The following is an 18,526-nucleotide window of genomic DNA, read 5'->3' as shown; positions in this document are numbered from 1 at the left end:
TACAGGTCATTTTGCTCTTCTATTCTTCCCATTCTAATCAATTTTATTACCGATGGGATATTTCTTTTTTTTAAAGATTTATTTATTTATTTATGATAGACATAGAGAGAGAGAGAGAGAGAGAGAGAGAAAGAGAGAGGCAGAGACACAAGAGGAGGGAGAAGCAGGCTCCATGCAGGGAGCCCGACGCAGGACTCGATCCCAGGACTCCAGGATTGCACCCTGGGCCAAAGGCAGGAGCTAAACCGCTGAGCCGCCCAGGGATCCCACCGATGGGATATTTCAATTCCATATTTCACTTAAGCTTTTCTTGCTTCAATCAATTAAAATATACGTGTGTTAAACATTTTTATTTGCTGAAGCATTGTCCAAGCTGCCCTTCAAGATGAATCCGTAGAGCTTAAAGGTGATTTTTTTTCTTTTCTTTTTTTTTTAATTTTTTTTTTTTTTAATGATAGTCGCACAGAGAGAGAGAGAGAGAGAGGCAGAGACACAGGAGGAGGGAGAAGCAGGCTGCACGCCGGGAGCCCGATGTGGGACTCGATCCTGGGACTCCTGGGTCACGCCCTGGGCCAAAGGCAGGCGCCAAACTGCTGCGCCACCCAGGGATCCCCTTACAGGTGATTTGTTAAAAGATCGGTTCCAACACGGACTGATTTGCAACTCTTTAAAGATATCAGAGGATGAAGAATCAAAAGAGACCGCATCTAAAAATTGGAATCTAGATACCTTGTTTTTCAAACCACTTTGCTTCTTTTTATAATTGAGATGGTTGTTTAAATGAAAAAGACTTGATCTTTTATAGGGCATTATTATTATTTTAATATATTTCAAACATGCAGAAAAATATAGAGAAAAAAAACTAAACACCTGTGTATTTCTTGCCAATCCCATTCTCTCCCGTCCTTCACATTGCAACACTTGGTGTTCATTTTTCTCAATAATCTTTTTATACTTTATATTTATGGACCTATAAACAATATAGTATTGTTTTGCATATTTAAGCTTTATTTAAGCTTTATTTAAATATTAGTACATAAAATTTAAATATGTGCGGTATCACATTATTATTGCTTTTTCTGCTGAACCTAATGTTTTTGGGATTTACCCGTATTGACACATGCAGCTCTAATTCACTTATTTTAATTTCTTTACAGTGAGTAAAAGAATGGACATTTATGTTCTTTCCAGTTTTTATTCCTACAAACTCGGGCACAAATGAGCCGATAGATGATAGATAGATAGATAGATCCTATATATATATATGTATATTGATCTTGTATTTATATATATATATACACACACACACACAATGAGCCTGTATATACGTGTGTATACATACATATGCTACAAGAGTTTTTCAAAGCTTATAGAAGTGGAATTGATAAACCGTAGCCTAAGCACAAATCTTCAGCTTTACCAAATCCTGATGTTGCAATTTGCATTCCTCCCTGCAGGGACCAGGGCTGCATACTGCTGTGCTATCTCTCAATGCTTTTGGACCATAAGTTTTCACTTATCTTTTGAATTTTTAGTGATATCTCATTGATTTGAGTAGTAGTGTGAGCTTGAGCATTTGCAAATTTGCTTTATGTGTTTTTCAAAAATATTCATTGAAATCACATGCATTAAAAAATTGGAAAAAGAAAATTCAGGAAGAAAAAGATTGCCGATAGCTCCATTATTTATGGATAACTACTATTTGAATTTTCTGTTTTAATCATTTCCTCACTGTCTCATTTCTTTTTGAATGTTATTGTTCATAGTTATGACTATACATCACATATTGATTTTAAGCAGAATTAATTCATGTTCTATATGGAAGATAAATTAGAGGATATTTGTTTCTGGATGAATTATTAGTCTGCATCATAAAAGAAAAAAATTACATATGCCTTTCAATAGGTTTCAGATATGCAAAAAAAAAAAAAAAGTTCTTCCAGAACTGTGACAGTGTTGATTACTGCCAACTTGTCTCTTATGAAAGGAAGAAAAGAATGTTTTGATTAGTAATTCTAGCTCCAAAGTTCAGTATTGTTATTTAAGGAATATTATCAACAATGTAATAATGAGCACCATCTATTGTATGAAATAATCATTAAAATTGCAAAACATTCTATTTGAATTGTGGGCATGAATGAAGTTTAAGAAATCAATTCCTGTGACTGGGAGTGGAACAGATCCAGAAGAAAAGCTGCAAGAATGTTGTGCCCCCAGTTGCCCCCTGCACAAAACACTATAGAATTTTTTATTTTGAGATTTAAGCTCAGTAAAGGCAGATTCACCAGTCCAGTCTTATATGAGCCCTGAGTTGTAAATGTGTTTCAGTTCAAGACTAACTGTAGTAAATCTTAAAGAACATTTATAAACATGAGTACATAAATGTGATATGTCCTGAGCCCTAGCATAACTTGGTTTTTATCCTTCTGTTGCTTTAATACAGCAGTAACAATGGGATTGTCATCTTACTAAGCCATCTTATTCACAAAGTTCTGTCAACAGTATACTCCTGTCTTTTGAATGCAATGTCCCAGGAAAGCCAAATCCCGCCAACATATTTCATTGTTGTTGTTATTTTGAAGATAGCCTGTTTATTCTTAATTCTATATCTCTTTGCCTCTCTCTCTCCCGCTCTCCCATCCCTCTCCTCTTCCTTTTGTCTTTCTCCTTTTCCTTCTCCTTTTTCTTCTCCTTTTTCTTCTTCTCCTTTTTCTTCTTCTCCTTTTTCTTCTTTTTCTCCTCCTCCTCCTCCTCCTCCTCCTCCTCCTCCTCCTCCTCCTCCTCCTCCTCCTCCTTCTTCTTCTTCTTCTTCTTCTTCTTCTTCTTCTTCTTCTTCTTCTTCTTCTTCTTCCTTTCTTTGTCTTTTCAAAATACATATATGTAACTTCCTGGGTTTTTTTATGATTTTATTTTATTTATTTATTTTTTCATGAGAGACCCAGAAATAGAGGCAGAGACACAGACAGAGGGAGAAGCAGGCTTCATGTAGGGAGCCCAGTGTGGGACTCGATCCCAGGACTGTGATCATGCCCTGAGCCGAAGGTAGTCGCTAAACTGCTGAGCCACCCAGGCACCCCTCTAACTGTTTTTGTTGCCTGGAATGAAATTTGTGATTATATGCATAATAGGAACTTTAAAGAAATTTCTTGAATCAAAGCTTAATTCCATTTTCTTTTATTGTGACTTCTACTTCAGTTATTGCTTCTTCCTCACGGACAGCTACAATCCATAGGTTAGAGAAACTATTTTCTGCTCTCCATACTTCTGATGGTTTTCTTGTGTTAATATCTTTAGCTTTTCTTCTGAATTCTGGGAGAACTTTCCATGTGCTTCAGTTTTTTTAGTGCATTTTCTGAAGTGTAAATTTCTGCTCTCCAGTGTGGATTTTAATTCTGATTTTACATTTTGTAGTAATTTCAATACACTTGAATTCACTCCTTATTTCATATATCTCCATTTTGTTGCATGCTGTTGTTTTTAGTTTCAGCCTATTCTACTTTCTGTGCACTAGTGAGAATGATAAAGAAGTTTCTGAAATTTATTCCTGATAACTGTGGTAAATTATTTTCAGCCATTTACCTCTCCTTCATTTCTTGTAGCCTAGGCTGTCTTTCCTTTCTCTGACAAGAGCTTATCAAAAGGTCATGCTTTTCTGTGTTCCTTTTTTCCCTATATTCTAATATTTGATTATAGAAACATATCAGAATATAATTTAGTCCTGTTTTAATCAATCAACGAAAAATACCTTTCACCCTGATTGGATATTCTGGGATTGAGAAGAGCAATATTGATTAGCTGGAGATTATAACAAGGAATTTACGAATATGGTAGATATGCCTGTGAGTCTTTGCCTCTGTGTATGAGTGTTTGCTTCAAAAGAGGACAAAAAGTGTATTTTAGGTTACACACAGATACATACTGAATAATATTTAATCACATACAAAAGACATTAATTTTTACTATAATTTCTCTAAAAAGACACAAAATGCCATAGACGTGTCTTGATTTCTCTTAGTGATATTCTTTTTTTTAAAAAAAGGATTAGTTCATTATTTTCTCTGAACTTTGTACTAATATATTTCCCATTTATGTTTCTAACAAATACATGATTTTCTGCTTGAAGAAGAAAGTTGTCAGCTGAATGAGTACCTTTAGACATTTTTTGTGGTCGTGGCTATTCAACATGACACGTTTTATGTTATAGTTAGGTAGGTGGAGCAATGGATGTTATTTAACTAGAGATATAATTTCTTACATTTTTGATATAATTTGAGTTTTATATGCTTGTTTATATTCTGGCTTCATCCTGAAATAGTGTTGTTTTTGATTCTTTTTTTTTTTTTTAATGTTTCCTGCTTGTTTTACAAAGATAGCAACCAATTACAATCTAATAAAAATCACAACTTTATGAAGTATTTACAAAAGAGCAGAACACACATAAAGGCAGAGATAGATCACCTTGGGTAATATTCTGTCAACGAGGAGCTATAGATAATATTTTATTAAACCCAATTTACAAGAAGCATTTATTTTTAAAACAATAGCTGGTGTTTACTTTCATTATGGCACAATAGTAAGGGAGGACTGAAGAAATTCTTATCCCTTCTTCTCTCTGTGAAAGAAATACGTCTCAGGTGATTGCCTAGATATAAAGGTAGAATCAAACATATTTCCATTTACCAATGCCTGATTTTTAAGGATGCGGTAATAGGTTCAAACAGGCTCTGTGACTGGGAACTCAGACACACTGTTATGAGTGTGCATTATTTGAAGAAAAATCGGTTTTAAGTGTGGAAGTGAGGGAACCTCTGAAGGAAGTGATGCTACCTCCAGGTTCACAGTAAGAGAATGAAATCTGAACTATATCAGAAAATTAAAAAAAATTCCAAGATAAATATAATTTGAAGGCCAGAGGCTCTAGAAGGAAGTATAGTTTGAGAGGGAGTCAAAGATCTGAAAAATGGAAGATTTGACCATATAACTTTAAATCTCTTAATGAAAAAAACATGAGGCCTATACATTATAAAATACCCTTCAATTTTGGAATGGGTGAAGAAATGGTGGTATGTCCACAAATTGAAATACTGTTAAGCAATATAAAGGAATGACCTACTGATATGCACAAAATGGGTGAATCTCATATGCTAAGTCAAAGAAATTGGACTCAAAAGGCTACATATTATATCATCCTATTTATAAAAATATTCTGGAAAAAAACAAAACTATGGGAATAGCAATTGCTAGGGGAAAGAGATTTTATTACAAAGGAGGTAAAGGGAATTTTGTGGGGGTAATGGAAATATTCTGTATCTGAATTGTTGCAGAAGTTAGCTCATTCTCTGCATTTAACACTATTTGAAGAACTGTCCACTAAACTGGCTGCATTTTATTATGATAATGATGCCTTAAATTAAAAAATGGAAAATATGTGGCTTTATGTGGTGTTCAAATTAATAAAAAAGGCCAGTAAAATTTTTTTGTATATTTTTATTGGATTTGATTTGTCAACATATAGCATAATACCCAGTGCTCATCCCATCAAGTGCCTGTCACCCAGTCACCCCATCCCCCGCCCACCTCCCTTTCCACCACCCCTTGTTCATTTCCCAGAGTTAGGAGTCTCTCATGTTTTGTCACCCTCTCTGATATTTCCCACTTATTTTCTCTCCTTTCCCCTTTAATTCCTTTCACTATTTTTTATATTCTCTGAATGAATGAAACCATATAATGTTTGTCCTTCTCCGACTGACTTACTTCACTCAGCATAATACCCTCCAGTTCCACCCACATCAAAGCAAATGGTGGGTATTTATCCTTTCTAATGGCTGAGTAATATCCCATTGTATATATATATAGACAACATCTTCTTTATCCATTCGTGTTTCGATGGACACCAAGGCTCCTTCCACAGTTTGGCTATTGTGGACATTGTTGCTATAAACATTGGGGTGCAGGTGTCCTGGTGTTTCACTGCATCTGTATTTTTGGGGTAAATCCCTAGCAGTGCAATTGCTGGGTCATAGGGCAGATCTATTTTTTACCTCTTTGAGGAACCTCCACACAGTTTTCCAGAGTGGCTGTACCAGTTCACATTCCCATCAACAGAGCAAGAAGGTTCCCCTTTCTCCACATCCTCTCCAACATTTGTTGTTTCCTGTCTTGTTAATTTTCCCCATTCTTACTGGTGTGAGGTGGTATCTCTTGTGGTTTTGACTTGTATTCTCTGATGGCAAGTGATGTGGAGCATTTTCTCATGTGCTTGTTGAAGGCCAATAAAAATTGAAGAATATATCAATTTGTATTTTTAGTCTGAGTAGAAAAATAAATATTGAGTTAAGAGCGTGTGTATGTATGTGTGTGTGTGTGTGTAATCATTTTAAAAGTCATTCCTAATAACATTGAGTATGTTATAAGACTTAAATTTCCTTTCACTTTTAGTCTATTGAAACCCTGAAAGGACAGATCTACAGAATCTAATCACTGGTTGTAAGAAAGCAGAGATGATCTAGTATTAGAAACTAAAGTAGACCTTACTGGCTTGAGGCTTCTGAAGGACAATAGACTGAGCATTGACAGGATTTAGTTTTGACATGACCCAGTTGAGAAATTCTGGTGGAAGTTGGAATAAATGAAAAGAAAGGCCCTAAGTCTCAGAAAGTGTTAATGATGCATTCCTAGCTGTGTTGTTGCTCATGATGTGCGTCTCCAAAGCCTCTTGCCTTTCTATGATTTAGTTGTAGTTTGACTTGAGTACAAATAAGGCTTTTTAGATGATGAAAATAATTTTTACTAATATGGTTAAAATATAGAAAATTCATGGTCCTATACTATATGATGTTACTATTTATTTACCCCTAGTGGACTGTTGGTACCTATTAGACCTAAGAAATCACTTCTGCTGTCCTAAGCATCTGAAAACACAGTGCTGCTTCTAAACATGCTGAAAGCAAACAAAGGAAGAATTTAATGATATATATTATATTCTCTCCTCCCCCCCCCCACCATATTTGTGCATATGATATTTTTTCTCACAAATCTTTCAGTAAGCAGGCTTAATTCATCTATTGCTTGAAATGGTGTCTTTCGTGTAAATTTCAAGTGACTTTTGGGTTTCTGAATAAGTTCTTATAAATATTTTTGTTAGTGACATGTGACCTGAAAGTCCTGTTGGACTTCCCAGTGAGACCATTGAGTAATCCTGAAGACTGGCTAAAATGGGGTAGAGCATTTCATTGCATTTTAATTTTTCCTTGGATGACTTCCCTCCTTTTCCTTCACAATTAAAAGAAAGTCAAAATAGCCAAAATTCTGATGCAGAAGAATAAAATGGTAACTATGACCTCTTGTTCTATCTCTGCCTTTTATTATCCTTTACCTTTTGACCTTAAAGTACACCTTTTAGCAATTTCCTTTTCCAGTTTTTGAAGGGATTTAAAAGAAATACAGTTTCTATTATTAATTTTGTTTAGGGGGGATCCCTGGGTGGCTCAGCAGTTTGGCGCCTGCCTTTGGCCCAGGGCGCGATCCTGGAGACCCAGGATCGAATCCCACGTCGGGTTCCCGGTGCATGGAGCCTGCTTCTCCCTCTGCCTTGTCTCTGCCTCTCTTTCTCTCTCTCTCTCTGTCTATCTTAAATAAATTTTAAAAAATTTTAATTTTGTTTAGGAAAAGAAACATTCTCTATCTGCTGTTAAGGCAAGCAAATTCTGGAAAGCAATTCAGTAAAATATTTTTTAAAAGTTGTAGAATTCATATATATCCTTTGACTTAAAAATTCTGCTTCTGAAAAATTAGCTTAAGAAAATAACACTAGATTAGTCAAAACTATTAATAGAAAGAAAGCCAGTATGGAGCTCTTTGTGATAATTAAATGCCAGAATTGTGTGAGGTGCTGTGTTTTATCTCAAATATTATCCCTTTTTGGTACAGATAAATAGATGTTACTTGAAAAGGCTGTAGAATTTTAGATGAATTTTGAAAAAGACAAGTTTTATGTTGAATGTTCTACCATAGATAAAATATGGATTAGAAAACTCTTTTGGCCAGATTTACTTTTAAGATTTCTATATTGAAATTCTCCTATCTTTATTTTAAAAATCAACATGATTTCATAAGTGTTACTAGAGTTCTTGGAGTAACTGTCAGAAATCTCACCTACTTAGCAGTATTTTTTGCACCCTTTATTCTCATTGAGAGGGGAGAGATTATACTAATCTATTTTGCTCCCATGTCTTACTGCATTCTGGCAGTTTGCAAATTTAGAACCTTTCTAAACCACGACTTTTGGATAAGTTATTTCAGACTTACAGTTTAGTTCCCAGGAAGAACCTTTACAGTGCAAATAATGGATCATTTGATGTAAAGTTGCAAGGCAAGCAAAGCAAATCAAAAACTTACTTAAATGAAGATGTAGGTTACATTTTATTGCACTGAGGAAATGAGTTGTCATTAATCGCAGCAGTCCATCCACAAAGGCGCTTTCTTATCACAAAGGTGTTCACTGTCACTTCAGTAAGTTGTAGACTTGACTCCCAGTGCACTCTGTAGAAATTATACTTCTTGACCTCAGAAAGCCACCCAGCTTACAATACAGTACATACTCACAATGAGAATGGTATCAGTGGCCATCTTTGGAAGAAGACCCCTTTGGCTAGTGCTATTCACAAAAATTCCATAGAATATTTTCATTATGAGACCATAGATCTCTACAGAGTCTGAGTCTTAATTCATTAGTATCGACCATCACAGTCTAACTCTGGTAAGCCTAAATTGGCAGATGAAATTAAAATCATGCCTTGGATTCCCCAGGAGCGATGCAATCCCTAAGGTGCCTGAGAATTCAGGAATCCAGGCCAAGAAGGATTGTTTGGCAGCTTTAGCAAAATGAGTGTTTTCCCCCAAGGCAGGTTGCTGCTGGTTTTCAGCTCTGAGTTTGAACCATGAAATGAGGGCTTCTTAGTGGCAAATTGCACATCGATGCCGTGGCTTTAACTTATAGCTTCACAGTGTCAGCTAGCAAAGGAAATCCTGGCAAGTAACACAATCCTACAGGCAAGGGTGGGGAGTGGGTTGCAGGGTTGAGAGCATCTGGCAAAGTCCCAGGCAGTGGAACCTCAAGCAAATGTGTTGTTAAAATTAGAAGTTTTAACCTAACTTCATTCGGCAGTTACAGCATATTACATGTGACACACAGTGTGTAACAGAGTGTATGGCAATGCTACAGCATCTCCTTACTCCATTTATTTGAGTGAAATGGACCATCTGAATGTCGAACTTCAGGAAAAAAATAATCACAGCTAAAACACACATGCAGAAAAAGAGAGATACCCCTTCCTGCAACAGCATTTACACAATATTTGTTTCTTTTATTTGCGGGTTTGTTAAACCTTTGAGTATTTTCAGTATTTTTTTTTATGTGTAAATGCTCTGTTCTGCCCACACCAAATTAAATAATCCATGCTCCTTTAGTTGAGATGCATTATTTGAAATAAATTGATGATTCTCAACATTGGAATCAAAGTCAACCTTGTACATTTTGAATTAACCAGCTACTTGATGTTAAGCCAGTCATTTCAGCTCAGAGATTCAAATCTGTCACCTATAAAATGGGAGCAATATGATCAGGTCAATGTTCCTCATGCAATATGAAGATCAGTTATGTCAGGTCTGTGAACACTGTGCTGTACAGCACAAAGGCTGTGTGTTAACAGCGATAAGCACTGCAGATTTTTCCTTTCAAAACACGTTTGAAACCCGTAGCTGGCATGCCCTGGAAATGAGCAAATGTGAACCCCCCACCATGACAATGATTCCAGGCGCTGTGCCATGGCGAGAGCTCAGATTGGAGAGTCAGAGCTGGCTGTCCAGGCTACTTAGTCAATGTGAGCCCACAAATCATTTATTCAGGCACTGAGCTTCAGTTGGTTTTTGATTCGTAAGAGTTCAATAGTGCTATATTTAGGATTGTCAAGTGTCAATCCTACCTACCTAATTTACTGATTAGAGAGACTGGAATTTCATAAAGCCAAGTATATTCAGAACATATCCTACTGCCTGGAGAAGTTACTTGGGATAAAGGCCAAGCAATTCCAGAAAGAGTCTTTGACAATGTTAAAATGGGTAACTCATGTGCACTCTTAAAACTCTAATTAGAAAAAATATATATTTAGCAACAGTACTTTCTCAGGATTTGTTTTTGATAAGGCTTCAGTCCATGTGTGTGGTTACTGCTGTTCTGCGTCATTTTTGTCTGTTCCAGCTCTGACCTATTGTTTCTGTAACATGTATTTGCTTAGGTCCATGCACGAAATTCTTACTTGGGTTTTGGTACTACATTAGGTGCTGGGAGTGCAGCAAAGGAGAGAGCAGACATGACCCCTGCCCTGAACGTGCGTACATAAAGCCACTGATGAAAATCACTCAGATAAAATACAAAAGGTAGAACTGCCACTCTTGGGAGCTATGAAGGAACAGTGTGCTGGGCCATGAGGACCTGCCTGTCAGAGAGAAAGTCGCTGCAAGAGCCTGAAACTTCTCTCACTTTACTCTGGGATCTAAGTGTTCTATATTCATGGACACTCTGTACATCCTGTCCTAGGAGGTATTAACAACAAACAATTAATGAACAATTAACGTCTAACATGGAGTTCAGAAAGTGATCAACTCTGCAGAAAGGCATTCCCTGATGTTCTAAATTCTTGAGCCTCTTTTATTACCTTCACTCTGAATGTATCCTCTTCATGGTGACTCGACTCTCGAAGACTCTAGCCCCAGATTGCATCTCCATCTGCTCTGTTCCTGGCTTATCACACCTTGTTGCCATCTTTAGTCCCCTTAGCACCCCCTGGGTACTGAAATCCCTTCCCTTTGAAAATCAGTTTTTCTAAATAGAGACTCCCACATGATACACTCCTCTCTCCAGGGGCCTGCCATTGTCTGTGACCCCCTGCATCTCTGCCCATCTGTTATGCTCCCATGACACTTTCCCTGTGGACGATCTAGATGCAGACTCATGTTTTCTTTTTCTTTTTCTTTTTTTTTTTAAGATTTTATTTACTTATTCATGAGAGATACACAGAGAGAGGCAGAGACACAGGCAGAGGGAGAAACAGGCTCCCTACGTGGACCCTGATATAGGGCTTGATCCAGGACCCCAGGATCAGGACCTGACCCAAAGCAAATGCTCAACCACTAAGCCACCCAGACTCATATTTTCACATTTAAAGCTGTGATAACTGCCTCTAAGTCTTGCTCCTGGACTCAGATGTCCAGCCTACAGACTTGTTAAAAGGGTCCTGACCTCCCCTGCACTATTGTGTGGTGCTATGCATCCAGACCTGGGTGTGACAGTTCCTTCGTGGAGGAAGAGTGAGTGTACCCAGTGGATAGTCAGAAGTGGTTCAAGCAGCTCTACCTTTCTGTGGGAGGTGACTTGAGTTCTTCCTTCAAAACAGATTGAATTGAAATGGGCAGAGGAAAAGGAAAAAGGATGAAGGCCTTTTCTGGTTGAAAAAATCTTGGGAGCATAAATGGCAAGAGGAAAATGTATAAGTTGTACTGGAAAACAGTGAATCAACTTGTGTGACCTGCTTGGTTCTGTACACATGTGCTGAGTGCTAACCACGTGCTAAGCTCCTGCAAAATGGTGGAGTTAGAAGGCGACTAAGATTTTCTGCTCTTCAGGAGCTGACAGGGAAGTCAGAAGTTGTATCTGGAAGGAGAAGGAGGATCATATTATTGCGCTTTCAAATGTGAAATAGGTTCAGATCCCATTCTTTCTATAAAAGTACATTTTGGATGTGGTTCTAGGATAACCTCTAGGATAATCTCTTTTCTTGAGATGTTGGTGAATTTATATCTAATTTTACTGTCTTATCTAGAATGAGGTCTGTGGAAGATACTTAAGTCACAATAGCTACTTTTATGCTTAATTACTTTATGTATATATTTTTTTCTCTATAGAGTGTGAAATAACCCAGTAGGGAAACCTACATTTTATACAGATGAAGTGTTCTAAACTTTTTTCATGAAGTCCTGTCATTAGAAACTTTAGTGTATAAGCATAAGTTTTGATGAGGAGGTTAATGTAATGGAAAATTAACAATAGAATAAAAACACATTTTACTATCTAATTAGCATTTAATTAGGACTGAATTTTCATTTCTACTATTAAGAAATGTTGATTGCTTAGAACTTGTCCACTCTCATTTTTAAAAAATTCTTCTCTTTTTCTCTCTCTCATACCCCCCATATACAAATACATACTTTCATACATATAAACACACTTTTCTCTTTATTTTTCCTTCAAAATAAATCCCCCAAATTCCCTTATTTAGACATTTAAAACTTATTACAGACTTCTTTTTCTTTTAAGTGCCTTGTTTCTCAGAACCATTTTCAGTATAACAGCAATTTCTTTTAAAAATTTTGATTATTAAACACATTGTAGTTCTAATTTTTAATAGACTGTACATACATATGTATTTAAGGGATCAGGAAAAAAAGGCTGAAAATGGTGCTTATTTTCAAGTCCACGAAGGGTGTTAATTTACTATTCTCTATTACTGCCTTTATCTATTAGAAAATATCGAGTGGTAGACTCTAACATGGATGGATATGAGTGTATTTCCTTTGGCACAGATTCTCCGCTAGGAACTCTTACATAGGTTATTTTCTCAATCTGGCATTTTCACTGTATAGATGAGGGTAATGAGACTCAGGCAGGCTCATCAGTGTAGCACTGGGACTTGAATCTGCATAGATCTTCCTGCCATTCTATCTCACTAAGGGAGTCAACTTATTTACAAAAAATTTTCTTGGCAGATAAGATTATTAAAGAGTAAAATGGATTGGTAAAGGAGTTTGGTAACTAGTTTGTTAATGTGATTTAAAAACATATTAAATGTTTTTGTTTGAAAGGGCTTACATAGGCTTCTGCCTGAAGAATGAGAAATAGACAACATAGCCTTTGATATGAGCTGGGATGTCATTAGAAGATTTCCCAATGAATACGTACTTTGCACTTTCAAAGGGTACATGCACTCACTCTCATGCCTCAGTAGGATAACCAGGACTACCACTTGCCTCTAGACTATCTCTTTTGCCATAAGTCAGGTTGTTTCTGTTCCTCCTGGCTGCTTTCATATAATGAGCTTTCCATCTCTTTCTCCTGTAAGATAACAATAGGAGGATGGGCTAGAGCATTCCAGGAATATCAGCATCTCTGGCTTATCAGACAATCCAGTGGGTGGATGCTCCAGTTGTCAGCACTGGCCATCAGCACCCAAGGCCCTAGAGCCCCCATTGCTGAGCATATGCCTCTGTCAGGGGGCTTTAAGAGATGGGACAGTGAGTAGGGCTGAGCAGCTGGTCTCGGGAAAGCCTTGTCACAAGAAATAGGTAGGAAAGGCAGTCTAGAATCTGTGAGATAAGCAAGCTTCCATTTTCATCCCTGAGTTTCCAAACTTGAGTAATTTCTGTTTAACATTCAAGTGAGATAAAGTGAGAGCAAAACAAAGGAAAACCTCTCTCAGTTATTTTAAAACATTATAAAAGCCTAGGTTTTCGCAATCTACAGCTGCTACTAAAAATGTGAGCACTTAAAGTAGATCACAATAGGTGAGCTCAATCAAACGTTCATGTGTGAAATATAAGCTCAGTTGTAAGCCATTTTGAAGAACTATAATGCCAATAAAGAGCAAATGGTAATGGATTTTTTCCCCCCGTGCGGCACAGATGGGGACTTTATAATTTACTTCTTATGGAGCCTATTGAAAAAATCCCATTGTGATCTACTTTTTGAGTATCCCTGTTTTTAAAAATATCAATTACTTGGTTTTGCAATTAAAAACATAAATTAACTATGTTTTACTCCATATTATATTTTCTAGACTCATAAAGGCGAATAAAGTACTATTTCCATACTTCTCTAAGACCCTTTATTACTTCTGAATGTTTGGAACTTTAATTAGTTTGCTTTTTATTCCCCTTGGCATTGATAATTTTTCCTGTAGTCAAAAATTTTACCTACTTCTTTATATGAGGACCTTTAAGAATACTGAGAATCGGTTTTCTTCCCCATTCACTAAGACATTTTTATTTTGCCAATCAAATTCAAGCTAAAATTTTGCTCTTTGCCTAAAGCTTCAAGCATGCATGAAACCACTTGATACGAGGATGCCCCTTTACTGTTTCCTTCACCACCCCCAGGAGTCAAGCATCTAATCCTTTGGGTTAAAAAGTGCTGTTTCATTAGGATGGTGCTTTCTTTAAATTAAGGGGGACAAAAACTTTATAAATTAGATAAAACAAGGAAACGAGGTTTTGGTTAGCAATGTGATGGTATGTCATTTCTCCATGTTGGCCCCAAAGAAGGTAAAATGGCCAGTTATATAAATAGTTGGATTAAACAGATTTATCCTAGTCTAGGATAGATGGGATGGAGAGAGTTTGATCTGTAGCCGGGACTAGAGCCAAATTCTTCTGACTCCTAGCTTATTGCTCTTTCCAGTATATGTTAGCTGGTTTAATATTAATATCAATATATACATATTCATGAGTTCTCCCCTAGACCTGAAGATAGAATTTTTACCCATGTGTATGTGCAGATTGGCCTTTCTCTCTTCTTCCTTCTGGTTAAACTCTAATAATCCTAAGCTAAGAAGTTGTTTGCTAGGGAAGACTAGGGAGCCTGTGACCCCTTCTTGCCCCCAAGAGTGAATGATTGCTGTCTATCTCTTGGGACTGCATTGCATTCAGATGTGAGCTAGCACCTTATTCTAGCTTAATCTATTTTGAGTATTAATCATCCAAAGATTCAGAGACTTTAGATAATTTTCTTGATTCTAAGGATTTGACAAGGAAACCAAAATAATAGAAACAACTTTCACTAAAAAGTCATAGTCAAAAAAAAAAGAAAAAAAGTCATAGCCATAGATACAGAGACTCCAGAATATCATGAGGCTTTAGGGCTTAGAGCTGGCAGATTCCAAAGGATGACTGAGTCAGAGGTAACAAGTGGGGTTAGAATGGGACCTCCTAAATTGAGGGTAAATCAAAGATCTGTAAAATACCATGGTAGTTTGTTGTAAGAGATCTTTTAGATATTATAAATGCAATTACTACATAGAACATCTGTTTGACAGTGTTTTGTTTATAGGAAGATATAGGCATATCTATCTATCTATCTATCTATCTATCTATCTATCATCTATCTATCTATCTACTGAATTCCTTCATTTTGGAAGTCTTCATTTGTTCAAAGCCTCATTACTCATGGGAGGCAAGAATCTTTTAGGAGGTATATATTACACAACATAAATTTAGAATCAGAACTCCAAGAACCTTATCAGTTTCCTAGAGGCATAAATGTTTCCCAAATAGTGCCCCCCAATATAGATGATGGTTCTTCTTCTCCTCCTCCTCCTCCTCCTCCTCCTCCTCCTCCTCCTCCTCCTTCTTCTTCTTCTTCTTCTTCTTCTTCTTCTTCTTCTTCTTCTTCTTCTTCTTCATTTTCATCATCATTATCATGATCATTTATTCCATTATTGTTTCCTTCTATTGAGCACTTTGCACCAAGCTTTCTACAGACATTATCTCATTTAAATCTCAACCATAACTCTGGAGGGTATTATTTGCTTCATTTCACATATGAAGACATGGAAATATAAGGTATTATTATTTCCATTTTACATATTATAAACTGAGGCTCAGAGACATTATGGTGTTTACTTAAGTCGCTCAGATAAAGAACAGAGCCAGAATCCAAATAACCCAGGTTCTTCTTAAGTTCAACTCTATCAATTCTGCACGATTTCAGTTAACATGGAGAAAGAGAACTTTTGAAATTTTTAGTTTGCATGCATAAAATTCACTTGTTTTTGTTATAGTTCTATGAATTTTGACAAATGCATAGTGTCATAAAACTACAGCGGCAGTCATTATACAGAATAGTTCCATTATCCCTCCAGATACCCTGTGCTATTTCTTTGTCAAACGTTTTCCTACTCCTAACCTCTGGAAACTACTGATATGTTCTCTGTCTTTATACCTTTGCCTTTTTCAGAATGACATGTAAATGTCATTCCACTCATATAAATGGAATCTTCAATATTCAGCCTTTTTGGTCTGGCTTCTTTCACTTAGCATAATGCATTTGAGATTCATACAGGTTTCTGTGTGTATCAACATGGATAAAATGGATTTGTACATCTACTGTGGTTTATTCATCCATTCATGGCCTCATCCTAGGAGTAGTGGTCACCAGGCTATTGGCCGGTGAGCCATAATTCTCATCGACAAGATCTCTCCTATGTTAGCTTAGGTTCATTCACATGGAGGCCTCTGGGTTCCAAATGCTGCAGATGGTGTGCACTGGCCCTTTATTTCTCTCGCTTGCCTACACATTTTCCCGTCGCTGGCTGACATCTCATTCGCTACTATTCTGTGGACCAAAGGTAGTCACTTGGCCAAACCCCAGGGTTATGGCAGAGAGAAAAAGACCCTGCTTTTTGAAAGGATATGTGATAGTCACGTTTCAAGTAGCATAAAATCAGATACCTTGCTTATGACTTCAAATTTCAATTTACTCATCTTTAAAGCAGTTATAATAATGCCCACCTCATATCTCAATGTGTTATTTTACGTTAGTTGATTTATGTCTAATTTTAAAAATAAGTAATAAATATGAATAATAAAAATAATGAATGAATTTATAATATGATAACTCTGCTTTCTGACTATTGAGGAACAAGTTAAAAGCAAAGCTTCTTTTGTATATTAAGATATACAGTACCATTCCAATGGCTAATATGATAAAGTAGCACAATATATTGAAAGCCTATTGGTCTTAGAAGACCAGAGTTTGGGGGCACCTGCGTGGCTCAGTGGTTGAGCATCTGCCTTTGTCTCAGGTCCTGATCCCAGGGTTCTGGGATCAAGTTCCGCATCAGGCTCCCCATTGGGAGCCTGCTTCTCCCTCTGCCTATGTCTCTGACTTTCTCTGTGTATCTTGTGAATAAATAAATAAAATTAAAAAAACGAAGACCACAGTTTGAACACCAGCCCTGCCATTTACTGAGTTGCCTCATGAAATTACTGAAACTTGCTGAGTCTCAGTTCTCTCATCTGTAAAATGTGACTTTTAAAACTCAGTGTCATTCACTTTGCATGTTATAGTGAGGATATCAAGTGAAATAGTGCACTTGGAACCTCCAAATCCATACACGAGAGAGAAGAACGGAGCCAATAAACCCCACATCCCATGTCCATGATCACAGATTACACCTCTCAAGATTTAGGATGCACACAAAAGATCATACTGCTTCTAGTAAAGTATTCTATTAATTGATCTGGTCATCTTTACAGATGGTCACAAGTACCAACCCAGGCCAGGCAGGTAAAATAATTGAACTGTGTGGAAAACAATGGAGATAGTAGATTCTGTAGTAAACAGAAGAGTTCTTGTCCCCTTGAATAGGCAGCCATCAACCCCTAATTACTTCTGATGAACATGGGACCCTAGGACGCATGGTATAAAGGCCCATGTGATTTTTTTCAATAAAGCTAGTATGCTTCATTCCTTTAATTTTTTGCTAAGGTAAATGTCCCAAACATGGAGCTGATCAAATAAAAGTATGCTCATGGTGAGTTCACCATGCAGGCTACCATTTAGGACCTCTGATTGAGAATGTCACTGTCAGCTTGGTTTGCTCCTTATTAAAGCTACTCTGTAAAATGATTCATCTTACCTTCAACAATTGGTTTTCACATTCAGAAAGAAACCTTTATTTTATGGAGGGTGCACATGAAAAAATGGGTCATATTTGCCCCTCCTCGCCTTTGTTCCTCTTAAGGATGATCTCATTCCACTTAGGAGGGGACAAAAACTTGTCTGTTGTGATAATACTCACCCAGTTTGGCACATGTCTTGGTGCTGCGATAGCACTTTGGGAAAGTCACTTAACCACCATCTTTACTTATATAATGAAGGCATTGAACTAGATTAAATCTGCAATAATTCTCACCTCTAATATCCTATGCATTTCTAGTGGGATTGGTAGTAAATATAATTTTAAGCATACTGTTCGATGTGCTTTTCTGTCTTATCTTGAAAAAGGAGAAACAGTACCTCTGCTAATGGCATCTTGTTGCAGACGCAAAGATTTCTCTTTTATATATTATTTATATAAATATTATTTGTATAAATAATAATATTTATATATTAATATATATATATATAAATTTATTTTATTAATAAATATTTTCCAAAGGTGCTTCCATAGGCCTCGGTATTTTTAGTCTGTTTTAGTTTTAATTTTTTTTTAAGATTTTATTTATTTATTTGACAGAAACAGAGAGAGCACAAGCAGGGGGAGCAGCAGGAGGAGAGGGAGAAGCAGGCTCCCCTCTGAGCAGGGAGCCCAACGTGGGGCTCCATCCCAGGACTCTGAGATCATGAGCCAAGCTGAAGGCAGGCGGTTAACCAACTGAGCCACCCAGGCACCCCTAGCCTGGGTAAATTTAACTC

At 36.9% G+C, this 18,526-nt stretch overlaps 1 protein-coding gene across 3 annotated transcripts in view; it reads left to right on the top strand.

Annotated features, from left to right (window-relative positions):
• NKAIN3 (sodium/potassium transporting ATPase interacting 3) overlaps positions 1 to 18,526 on the top strand; it is a 619,999-nt gene that overhangs the window by 123,297 nt on the left and 478,176 nt on the right. The window lies entirely within an intron of this gene.

The sequence above is a fragment of the Canis lupus genome, chromosome 28 (genome assembly GCF_048164855.1).
Source record: "Canis lupus baileyi chromosome 28, mCanLup2.hap1, whole genome shotgun sequence".
In the NCBI taxonomy this organism is placed as follows: Eukaryota; Metazoa; Chordata; class Mammalia; order Carnivora; family Canidae; genus Canis; species Canis lupus.
The sequence above is the reverse complement of the archived record's forward strand: the minus strand, read 5'-3'. Positions and strand labels throughout refer to the sequence as shown.